General features: G+C 34.1%; 1 long non-coding RNA gene across 1 annotated transcript; it reads right to left on the bottom strand.

Annotated features, from left to right (window-relative positions):
* Positions 1-3,051: 3,051 nt before the first annotated feature.
* LOC137198339 (uncharacterized) lies at positions 3,052-4,118 on the bottom strand. Its single transcript, XR_010931627.1, has 2 exons — positions 3,845-4,118; positions 3,052-3,792 (listed from the first exon to the last, which is right to left on the bottom strand). It is a non-coding gene; the product is annotated as an uncharacterized lncRNA (long non-coding RNA).
* Positions 4,119-12,751: the final 8,633 nt, after the last annotated feature.

Raw genomic sequence — 12,751 nt, 5'->3', positions numbered from 1 at the left:
CAGTTTTTATAAACATGCATGTATTTATCCATATTTATGATAATTACATTCAATTACATTCAATATTTTGCCCAGCATGAAACCTCAGACACACAAAGTTAGTGATGAGCTGGTGATGAAAGTAGAACATCTACCAACCTAAGAGCCAGATATTATACTTGGAATGATTGAGACTAAACAAAAGCTAAAAGGAGAGTGAATATTGACCTTCCATTGGCCAGGCAGCCAAAAACACAACTCAAAACATAAATGAATGCTGGATATGTTAATAGGAAATTTTTTGTTGGCACATTTGCCATAATGACTAAGGCAGATTTATTATCCTTACTGATCATCATTTTATATAAGGTTAGTAATAACTACATATACATTCAAGTGTAAATCTAATCAAAATGTTAAATCTTGATATAAATATCTGTACACTGATATGAGATTCCTGAAAGTGGAACAACATATGGTGAGCAAAGCATGAATTACAACTATTTATCAGTGTTTTCTCTAATTTCCCTTATTTTGCCTGAATAATGAAAAATATCTTAATCTGTAGAAATGTTGTTATTTTATTATATTATTTAATTTGATTAATTACATTTTTAAAAAAATCTGATCTGCGTTTAGTCATTCTGGTGGAAAAAACAAAACAACATTGTACAAAACTGATAAAATAATTTCAGAAATGTGACTTTGGTGAATAATGTTCAATGACATCAGTATAAAAAACCTCAAAGCAAGAGGAAACAAAAATCAACTAAATCAGGCCTAGGTCAGTGATGATTACAAGGTAAAGACCTCATAATTGCAAAATAGTTTTCTGATGAATTCATATTAACCAGATACTTCCTCTCAATGATGAGGTAAATATCTTAAACATAATATAGCTATTAGTTATACATTTAATCCTACTATAGGAGATGCTACATTATTATGAGAACAAATTATTTGAAGAAAATATCTCTCCAGTTTTTTCTGCTCTTAATGCAATGTGCCTCCATACCAATCAATATAATTTATTGACTTTAATCAATAATTAATCAGCAGTGAACAGACATGTCAAAATCTGAGGTATGTTAAGCTCTGCAGTAAATGTACAGTTATATTTAAAAGAGATACTGCAATATGATAAATATTTGTGAAATTGTGCTTTACTACATGATGCTGGTACATTAAGCTGCAGTTAATAGTCTAAGTGAGAATCATTACACTTAATGAAAGACCAACATCATCTGAAGCAGAAGGTCATACTCAAGTATCTCCTCTTGTGTCACATAGACTCCACACATGCAGTTATTAAGGTGTTAATACATTTTTTTAGACAGATTTGGAATATCTGTAGTTTTAAAATACACTGAAACATGGACTAGCCCATGATTTACGCCTTGGCTTATAGTTTTCACATTATTATGTTATAAGTTAATGTTGTATTCCTGTCTTGTAACACTCTTGTAATCTACAGTACAGCACTGGCCATTAGAAGGTGTAAATGTAATGAGAATATTACTTTGAAATCACAGTTACAGTCACAAAGGTCTTCTTATGAAACATTAAATTCATTGATGTCATTCACTGTGTATTTAAAACAAATCCAGATACAAAATGTAAAGACTCCTTTATTAAAGTAATACTTGAGGTATGTGCTTTGAGGTTTCAACTTAATTCTTGTTCTGTGAATAATTATATTATTATAACATATTATATCATATTAGGCCTAGATTATATTATACTGCAGTACAGAATCTATAATCTGAGTTTACAGCATGAGTAAACATTTGTTACAGTTTTATTTTTTATATTTAAATTAATTTCAATGAATGACACTGTTCAATAAAGTCAAAGGAAATAATCCGACACACAGCCAGATGTTAACAACATACAGAACATCAGTACTGTACAGAAACTGTTATTTCTGCAAAACCCCAAATATATTCAGCTTCAGTGACACCTGAATGGCATTATTGGTTAGATTCATAGATTAATTTAAGATGTTTCAGATCTGAATTAATCTCATTAATAGCTGCATTTCATTGGACATCTCAATAGTTTATGTAACAGATATGAGAGAGAAGTAAAAGTAGAGAATACAGTACTAGTCAGAAGTTTGGACACACTTTCTCATTCAAGAGAATGGGAAGACCTCTCACAAGTTTCACTTGTTAAAAGCACAAAGAAATGAACTAGCAGTGAATAGACATGTTTAAATCTGAAGTATGTTGATCTCTGCAGTAAATGTGCAGTTTATGAATAGGGTGCAATTATATTTTAAAATATAAATATAACTGCTGAAATAGAAGTTACATAACTATTCAAAAAAGATTATTCAGTTACCTGGAGATGCAACATGGCAAAAGAGAAGCAACAACATGAAATCCTTCATCTTGCTTCAATACAGACATTAAAAAACACTGTGATGGAAGAAAGACTGTTAACAGTGTGAACAGTCAAATGAAATGACCAATAGAAATTATAAATAGCTGTGCATCACGTGTTACCAGGAGGAGTAGATTCAATATCTGACTGGCTGATCAGATTCAACAGGAAAATGCAGGAAATGTGTTTTTTTGTTTTGTTATTTACAAGAACTTTAATAACATGTAGTGACATGAGCAGCTGTTTAAAGTCATATAACACAATTTATTCAATGAGGCAGTTTAAAGTGTTTTATAACCCGACTGTAGGGGAGGAAGTGGTGATGGTGGAAATGGTCTGGCAGCTGTTTCTCTGTGGTGACCTCACAGCTGAGACATTTCAGAGTTATGTTGCTTTCTAGTGGTAAAATAGGGAAATACACACTCTGAGTCACAAAGTTCAGTGTACTCCTTCATTAACAAATGAAAATTTGTGGTATGTGTGTGTGTGTGTGTTTTGTGGTAGTGTAAACTTTTTCTTTTATCCTCACACATTTTGATAACTGATAAAAAGTAAGCTCATGCTTTCCAGACATCAGGAACAAGCTTCACTAGAGTGTTTCCCAAAACTTGGTACAAAACCTTTAAGCCTACACATCTGAACATTTGAGGTAAACACAGGTATGATGTAACAGGAAGACCTCTTAAGCAGGTTTTCAGAAGAATTTTATTTATTACTTGAAGGTAAATATAAACACTATTAGAACAAATAAGAACAAGAATGACACTAGAAAATGTTGCAGCTCCTCTAGACAAAATGAAGTTCACCAAAAAATCATGTTTTATATTCACCAATAAATAGATGATCAATTAACAATTCATAATTAATCTTTAACTTGTAGATGATGTAGAGACAAACTGTAACTGAAGTTAACAAATTTAGCCAAAAACAGATCACATGACCTTAGAGAAGACGTAAACTGTCATGTAGACAAATCAAATTTTCCATTTTTGCGATATGAAATTAAGTACATCAGTCAGTACCACAGATAAAACCCTCATTAATCCTCTAACACTAGCAATCCAAGCATTAACAATAACGTTACAATGACATTTACATTTTTCATCTGCATGACAAGTACAGGACATGTGAAGATGACAAATGTATAAGATACAAATGTATAAGCTCTAAGAAGTGTTATTGCTTTAATATGTGAGTTTCAATGAAAAGAGGAGTGTCTAAATATTCAAAAATGTATTTATATTGTGTAAAATTGTGGAAACATTTACAAATTTCTGTGTAAAAAGAGTTACAGCTGTTACTTGGACTGGAGGAGCAATGTGTGTTGGAAGACTAAGACATAAATCACACATAAGTAGTTGAACATTAAAAGTTTTAGGTTTGAGTCTTTGAATATATATGCATTGCATAGACTAACATTTAATGTGACTGCACACACACACACACACACACACACACACACACACACACACACACACACACACACACACACACACACACACACACACACACACACACATAACATTACTGTTTTTAAAAGAGGACAACTATAAGGATACACACACTAATGGTTGTTAAAGCTCAAAAACAGGTGCAAGTTAACCCACATTACACATGACTAACTGACATGAATTTGATATCTGAAGACAAAAGATGCCCCACTGGAGTAACGTTGTGGCTCTTTGGTGTCTGGTAGCTGCTGCAGTGATTCATCTCCACCAAAGGTTTGAGGAAACAGCTGGACAGCAGCATCAGTTCTCTCCAGATGTTGTTACTCCTGCAGTGGAGGATTCACATCAACATTAATGCTTCTATCAGCTCTCAGATAATCTTCACAGATATCATTCTTCACTGCATCCACTGACGACCTGAAACTCATAAATCTGATCTATGAATTCACACTTTAGTTTGATGTATCATGTGACTTTCTGATGGGTCCTGTGATGTCACATCTCAATATTCATTAAAACAAGTTTTGTTAATGAACATTTATGGTGCAAAATAGAATAAAATATTGAAGCCACAGCATCTTTATTTGAGTTCACTATTCTCCTCTAAATCTTTACTAGAAAGCTGCAAAGACAGAGTAACAAATAGAAAGGAACCTGGAATTATTAGTGGTCATATTATACAGTAAATATATGTTTGATTTTAGTCCAAAATATAAAAATTTTAATCAGTATTACATTAAAACCTCAGTGTCAGCTGTTTCCTGTAACTATACTGGATCACTTGACTGAGAAATTCTGTCAAATCAGAAAACAGTTTTTTAACAAAGACAGACTTTCAGTATATTTATGAGAGTATTATATCAGTATACTGTAACTAGTTTCAGGAGGAGCAACAGAGAGATTCTTCATACAGTATCTGCACAGTGTTGATGACATGATGAAATACTCACTGTGATCAGTTAAGAGCTGCATCTCTGACTGAAGATGGATCAGAGGATGACGAGTCTGAAGCTATAAAAGAAAAACAAGGTGTCAGAAATTCAATTCAAACGATTAACTGCATTTATTTGTACAGAGAGAGAGAAATAAACTGACATAATACTCACAGTTTGCAGGCCTGAATCCTGAAATACAGATGAGAGATTACAATACTTCAAATTTTAAAACGTCAGAATTTATGAAAGCAAACTAAGAAAACACTAATAAATGTTTTATAGAAACACTGTATTAATTCCACTGATTTCTTCTTTTATTTTGAAAGGTAAGAGAGTAACTCTTTAGCTGGAGGTCACGTTACTGAACATCAGCCAGGTTACACTGTTATTTGTTGTTAAAATGACTTGATGATGAGTAAAAGTATGTTTGTCTCTCACCATTATCTCTCCTTCTCCAGATGAAGACTCCAGTGATGCAGACTGCCAGGAGCAGCAGCAGTCCTACAACACCTCCAATAACAGGACCAGCAGGGAACTCTGAGGGAGAAACTGGAACCAGAACAAAACATTCACAGTGCATCAAGGGTATGCCAATGCACTTCTGGTTTTTTCACCTATAATTACCTAAACTGATGTATGATAATCATACATCATTATTGAAAATCACATTTGTTGCTTTCATACCATTAAAACACAGAACTTTCTCGCTTTTTTCCTGTGGCAGTTTTCTGATGAGGAAACTTATTATTGTCCAGGATGTGCAGAGTTGTAAATATGAGTACAGCAGCTCTGTTATACTGTCAAAAGCAGATGATGTCTCTTTTTAAGCGAAATTCACTGGAAATGTTGATCCGACGGTCACCATGTTTTATTTTGCATATAATGTAGTATCACAATAATCCATACAATTACCATCTTTAGTTGCACACCACCTTAGTGCTGTGGAAGAATTTTATTAAACCTTCTGACCTCTGCGTGTCCATCCTGTGTTTGTTCTTCACCTTTTTCACCCTCGTCATCTTTTTGCTTAATAAACTTTTGTCACATACATAGATTGTCTTTTAAGTAATTCCATGACAGTGCAGTAAATAAAATACAAATAAAGTTACAAATGTGTTTTTGCATGTTGTAATTCTTTTTTTCTGAGATTCTTTTTAAAATTTAAATTGTTTAGATTTGTGTTTTAAATACAAAGCAGGAATAAAGGTGTTTGTGTAATTTTAGTGAGATGTATTTGGGTGAGCCCTCACCAAAGAAAATTACAGTAATATTAAAGATCATAGGTTCGCTGTGCTCTCGACCTTTTCCTGAGCAGGTGGACAGTGGACTGCGCAAAACTCAGTCATTCTTGGCACCTAGTTTGCAGTGTGCTGCTGGATTGGCAACAGCACAGCCTCAACTGCACCCTTCCTCCTGTGAGGCACATGGCAACTCACCCAGATACCAGACTGGTGCAGGTGAGGATATAACTTCAAGTAAATGTCAGTTTGCTGGTGCAGATATGCTCCTAACACCAAAACAGAGGCCTTTGTCTGGGCCACTGAAATGCATTTTATAGCATCAGAAGTTTAATAGCATGTAGTAAAATGAGCAGCTGCTTAAAGTCAGAAATAAAATTGATCTAAAATCAGTAAACATGCTCAAAGAAAATACTTAAAAGACCAGTAGGCAAAGCAAGGTAAGGCAAGAGTGTATATGGCACAATTCATACTATGAGGCAGTTTCAAAGTGCTTTATTGAGAAGGAATTTTATACAAAAAAATTGTTAGAATTCAAATTAAAAGGGAATTAAAATATTTTCTCCGTCTGTGTGAACTTTTTAATTTGAGTCTCTGTTACCTTTTGCTGCCTGCTTTCAGTAAAGCTCTTTGTCTGTGCTTGTCTGCTGCTAAAGTCCAAAACACACCGAATCTGACACTTCAGACATGATGCAATTCCTCACCTGAGGAGCTAATATGGTCCAGCTGCAGATTGAGAATTATTATTTTTCACACAGATGGACAAACAACCAGTGATTTCTGTTAAAGGGCCTCATCCTACATGTTGTAACCCTACAAGAAAACACAAAGTTTTTGCTTTATTTTTGTCTTCATTTCAGTCTCTCACCTTCCAACAGTAACAAACAACCTGCTAAACTCTCTGTCCAGATGTCATCCTTCCTCCTGTTGTTGGTCCCTTATTGACCCCCCCTATACATAGTAGCGCTCTAAAACTGAAATTATCAGATAATTAATTGATAAGTTGATTGACAGATAAATAATTGGACTCAACATCTTTGGGTTTTTGACTGTTGATCAGACAAAACAAGTAATCTGAATATGTTAACTTGGGCATCAAAGAATAATGATTGACATTTTTCACTATTTTCTGAAATTTAATTGTCAGACGGTCTCTATCTGGTCTTGAAGAGTCCCACTTATTACATAATTTGAAGCATCCCTCCTCAAGACCAGGACCACAAGATGGAGGACCTGTCAAAGAAACATCGGTCAGATGTGACATTGTTTCCCTGACCAAAAGTGTTTCTGATTGGACAGCAAAACCAGCAACATGCACATCTGAAATCCTGCCAATCAAATCACATTGCTTTGTAGTGGACCTGTGCACATATTAGGAATAAAGATATGCATGTGTAAGTGTCAATTTCTCCTTAATATTAGGTCTGGTTCAATTTTAGTTGTAAAACTTGTGAGTAGATGTCAAAGTGCTTTACTGATAAAAAAAACAACCTGTGAATGACTCCTTACATGTGAAAAAGGGCTTAAGAATTCAAACTAAAAGTTATACCTGTTCCTGCCTGCTAAAGTTCTTTGTCTGTGCTTGTCTGCTGCTAAAGTTCAAAACACACCGAATCTGACACTTCAGACATGATGCAATTCCTCCCCTGAAGAGCTAATAATGTGTCCACCTGCAGATTGTTTCTGTTGAAAGGCCTCACCCTACTGCATTAGTATTGTTTTGTGTATTTATGTTGTTACATTTGCTATGATGTAACCCCACCAAAACAAACAAAAGATTTTGTTCATTGTACTTCTTTATCTTTTTATTTGTGTCATCTCAGTCACCCATCTTCCCTTGGCAACAAGCAACCTGCTAAACGTGTTTCTATTTTTTATTTATTCTCACTTCCTTCCTCATAAATTAGATTTCTGTGTGATAGGTCACGTACAGATCTCTCTGGATTGCTGACATGCCAAAATGAGCAGAAATAGCATAAGTTTAAATTTCAGAGTAATTAAAATGAGAAATTTGAAAGTGTGTCCAGATGTCATCCTTCCTCCAGAGTTTTAATGAATGAAGTTTGAAATCTTCTACATTCAATTAATGTTAGATAATGTGGAATAATGTTACATAATAGTGCTTACCATTAATAATGTACTTTCAGGGCTCTACCCTCTAGCCCAGTGGTTCTCAACCTAGGGGTCAGGTGCCTCCAAAGGGTCACAAGATAAATCTGAGGGGTTGAGAGATAATTAATGGAAGAGGAAAGATGAAAAAACAAAGTTCTGATGCACAATTTTGTATTTATTTTTTGATCCTTTCTATAATGTTTGTTTTTTTATGAGTTGTTGTACCTCTTTGTGCCTCATTTAAATGAATTTGAGTGAAACCATCTAGAAGGGAAATCACTGTGCTGACAACTAATACATTTCTTTTTGAAATTTTGAAAGAGTCACAAGCCAAAAAGACTGGGACTGCTGTAGACTACTGACCATGAGTAATTATTATTATTTCATCTGCACAACAGACTTTTTTCCTTTCTTTATAACATCTTTCAACATCTTTAAGTTGGAGCCACGTTCATGTATTCTGTGAGAATATTCATCTTACTCGAACAACAGTTAACAAACATATGTTTGAAATAATGAGGAAAAAAAAGAGGAATGTAATGATGATGAATGAATGTGACAGTCAACACAGGAAGTGATTTCGAGTATTTCTATTCAACATCTACTTGTGTATAGAAACCCAATGGAAAAGAATGACCTCATCTTTAAATTCATGCAGTTATTACCCATATTTATGTAAGATAAATGTATTTACAAATACATTATATGGGTGTTCTGAGTTCTGAATCACATACACACACAATTATCCACATACTCAACTTACACAAAATACATTTCTTACATTTTATATAATCATGTTTAAACAATATTAAATATTAACTACTGTTTTTGTACCTACATCATTTTATAAAATATGTTTCAAATATTTCATTTGAGTAAACAGGTTATTTGTCCTTCTGATGGAAATGTTTCTGAAAGCATTTATGCCTCATTCAGCATTTTTCTTCTCTCAGTAACTTCACTCATCTTCAGCTACAGAGTTTTCTATTCAGCTATAATATGACAGCAATTTTACAAGAGAATTAAGAGACAAAAACAGAAGGTTCTTTTTTAACTAGAGGTGTAAATAGTCACAAAGCATTTACTGTTTTGTCGTCTGTGTAGCAAATCACTGTATGCAGGATGGTGTGTTTATTTCATTCAGGCTTCAGGATTCAGTTTCATGGAGACTTCAGAGCTGTTGTTAGGAGCTGTGAGGTCAGAAACACACTGTTAGTCGATTTATCCTATACTGAACTGCTACTATCTTTTATGTATTGTAGGTACGTATACTCTGTTAAGATGTGTATGGGCAGTAATTCTGATGCCTGGAACTATAAACTATGTTTGGACACTGCCAAAATAAATTATCAATTATTATTTAGCAGTAGGACCAGGCTGCCAAGCTAAACACCAGCATTTCAAAGAAAAAACTCTTCAAATTGTAAATGCGCTTTGATAGTTGTCATTTTATCCATCTGTCTGAGGTAAACTGGACATTTCAATCAAGTCATTGCTTCTAGTGTTTCTGCCAAATATAAGAAAACGTACTAGATTCAGATCAGCTAACTGTTGTGTTTCTAAGTTGCTCCTGGCAGTGTCCTGAGGATAAAATTAAGCTTTTTTTAATCAACTTTTGTTAGATCAGATAAAACAGAATAAATGTTCTACTCATGACATGGAGGGTAGTTGGCTGAAAAAGAAAGAAAAGACAAATAATCAATATTATTTGTTACCGTTTTCCCCCAATTGAATCTAATCCCCTCTGATAATAAATAATCCCTTTTAACTTTTTTCTCTCATATTTTGGTTACATGTCTGTGGTTTGGAGCCTTACACTATTTACTCTTGGCTGCTTCACACATGCTCACAAAGAGTCGAACCATATATTTAGTGAAATACAATACTTAGTCTTTCAAAAAATTATTATATTTGTTATCATAATAATTATTATAAATTATTACAAATAATCATTGTCCTGATGTCTAAAGGATAAGCCTGGCAATTTTCTATATTTTTCTTATTGTCAACAAATATGTGCAGAGCCAAACCAAAAATTAACTAATCCTACTAACAAGTATTGTCTGTATCCAAAGCCTGACATATCTTATTCCTCTGTGCTGTGGACCTCTGTTGTTGTCCAAAACACAGTCCAAATCCCCAATCGTTACTCCCTTGTTCCTCACTGTCTTGTTTTGACGTCTTGTCTATATTTAACTACCAGTAGCAACCGATTTTATATTTTTATATGCACGGATTCATATGAGGAAGTTACACCAGAAGTTCTGGGAAATTAAATGACGGGAAGTTATACAAAGTTAAACGCAGGCTGTATTATAAAGTGTTACCAAACATGAATATGAATGCTGAAACAAAAGTTACACAACTGTTTAAATAAGATGATTCCATTACCTGGAGATACAACATGGCAAAAGAGAGGCAACAACATGATCCCCTTCATCTTGCTTTGATAGCGACATTAAAAAACGAGGAAAGAGGAAAGACTGTCACTAATACGTACAGGCATATAGAATGACCAATAGAAATTAGAAATAATTGTGCATCATGTGTAACCATGCGGAGTAAATTCAATATTTGACTGGCTAATCAGATTCAACAGCAAAATACAGGATTTGTGTGTGTGTGTGTGTGTGTGTGTGTGTGTGTGTGTTTACCAGTTTGATAGCATGTAGTAAAATGAGCAGCTGTTTAAAGTTGAGAATGAAATTGATCCTAAACTTATTTAAAGTTAAAGTGCCAAAATAAAAAACTGTAACAACTCAGCTCAAAAAAATGCGATTTAAAAGACCAGTATGCAAAGCAAGGTAAGACAAGAGTGTAAATGGCACAATTCATACGATGAGTCAGTTCCAAATTGCTTTATTGAAAAGGAGTTAAATACAAAAACCTGTGAATGACTCCTTACATGTGAACAAGGGCTTAAAACTAAAATTTTACACTGTGAAAGCTACACAGCTAATACATGTGTGATGACGTCTGTCATCTTTGGTTTGCTGTATATTCATCTGTCTGTCTGCTCTGCGCTACACAGGTGGAGACGAATGGAGAAACCTGATGCCGGTATAAAGCCTGGCCACAGATAGCAGCTCGTCTCTCCTCTGACTGTTTGTTTCTGCTGCTGTTTGCAGCTTTTCACTTCTCCCTTCAGGCACCTGTTCTGGATTGGTTTAGTTATGCCGCTTTAGTTATTTATTTTGCTTTCATGCACCTTTCAACACACACATACACCCTCACCACCCATGCATCACATACAACACCTATCCCATTTATTTCCTTTAATTCGGTTTATTTTGTCTGAATAAATATCTTTTGTTAAATTTTGACATGGTTTTTGTTATGGCCACTTGAGCCAGGTTATAACACATGCATACAGTAGATACATGGTCAATTGATCATGATGTGACATAGATGCACAAACAACCACTCTAGATCCATTTAGATATTCAACCAGGGTAATCATTTCTGTTGAAGGGCCTCATCCTACTGCATAAATGTTATTAATGGTAACAAGCAACCCATTTACACTTTCCTTCGTCCTCATATGTCAGATTTCTGTGTGATAGTTCACTTACAAATCTCTCTGGATTGCTGACATGCCACAATTAACAGAAATATAAGTGTTTATATAAGTTCACATTACAGATTAATAAATATTAGAGGTAAGACAGTGTGTCCAGATGTCTTCTGTCCTCAAATTTTACAATTTACAATTTACAATTTAGCATTTTTATCCAAAGCAATGTACATCTGGGAGCTGATACAACACAAGCAGGGATCTAGTCAGTTTTAATAAAGTTTAAAATGTTGAATGTTAATATGGAATAATATTACATAATGGTGCTTACCATTATCGCAGTACTTTCAGGGCTTTACCCTCTAGCCCGGTGGTTCCCAACCAAGGGGTCACACCCCTCCAAAGGGTCACAAGATAAATCTGAGGGGTCGTGAGATGATTAATGGGAGAGGAAAAAAGAAAAAACAAAGCTTTGATACACAACTTTGTATTTAATTTTTGAATTTTCCTATAATCTTTGCTTTTTTATGAGATGTGCCTCTTTGTGCCTCATTTCAATGAATTCATATGAAGCCATCTAGAAGGGAGCCCTCAACTACATAAGTTTTTGTAAGGGTCACAAGCCAAAAAGGTTGAGAGCGACTGCACTGACCTGTTGACCATGAGTAATTATAATTATTTCATCTACACAACAATTTTTTCCCCCTGTATTTACAGTTTAACATCTTTAAATTGGAGCCACACTCATTTAATCTGCTAGAATATTCATCTCTCTGTAACAAAAGTTGATAAACATATGTTTGAAATAATGAGGACTTTATTATAAAAAAAAAACATTTTGAGCATTGCTATTCAACATCTACTTGTTAATAGGAACTCACCAAAGAGAAAGTACCTAATTTTTATACAAATATTTTAGAGAACATGGATAAAAGAGAAAAATGTAAAAATGCATGTAAATCACACACTCAAATTATACAAAATACATTTCTTACTTTTTATAATTGCTTTTATACAATATACATTAAATTTTAAGTTTGTCTATAATGTCGACGTTGTAAGCATGACAAATTCAATTCCATCCACCTCCTTATTGGTTTTGGGGGAGGAATTTATCATAATAACTTGACGAATAAA

This window comes from Thunnus thynnus, chromosome 15 (genome assembly GCF_963924715.1).
Source record: "Thunnus thynnus chromosome 15, fThuThy2.1, whole genome shotgun sequence".
Taxonomy (NCBI): domain Eukaryota; kingdom Metazoa; phylum Chordata; class Actinopteri; order Scombriformes; family Scombridae; genus Thunnus; species Thunnus thynnus.
The sequence above is the reverse complement of the archived record's forward strand: the minus strand, read 5'-3'. Positions and strand labels throughout refer to the sequence as shown.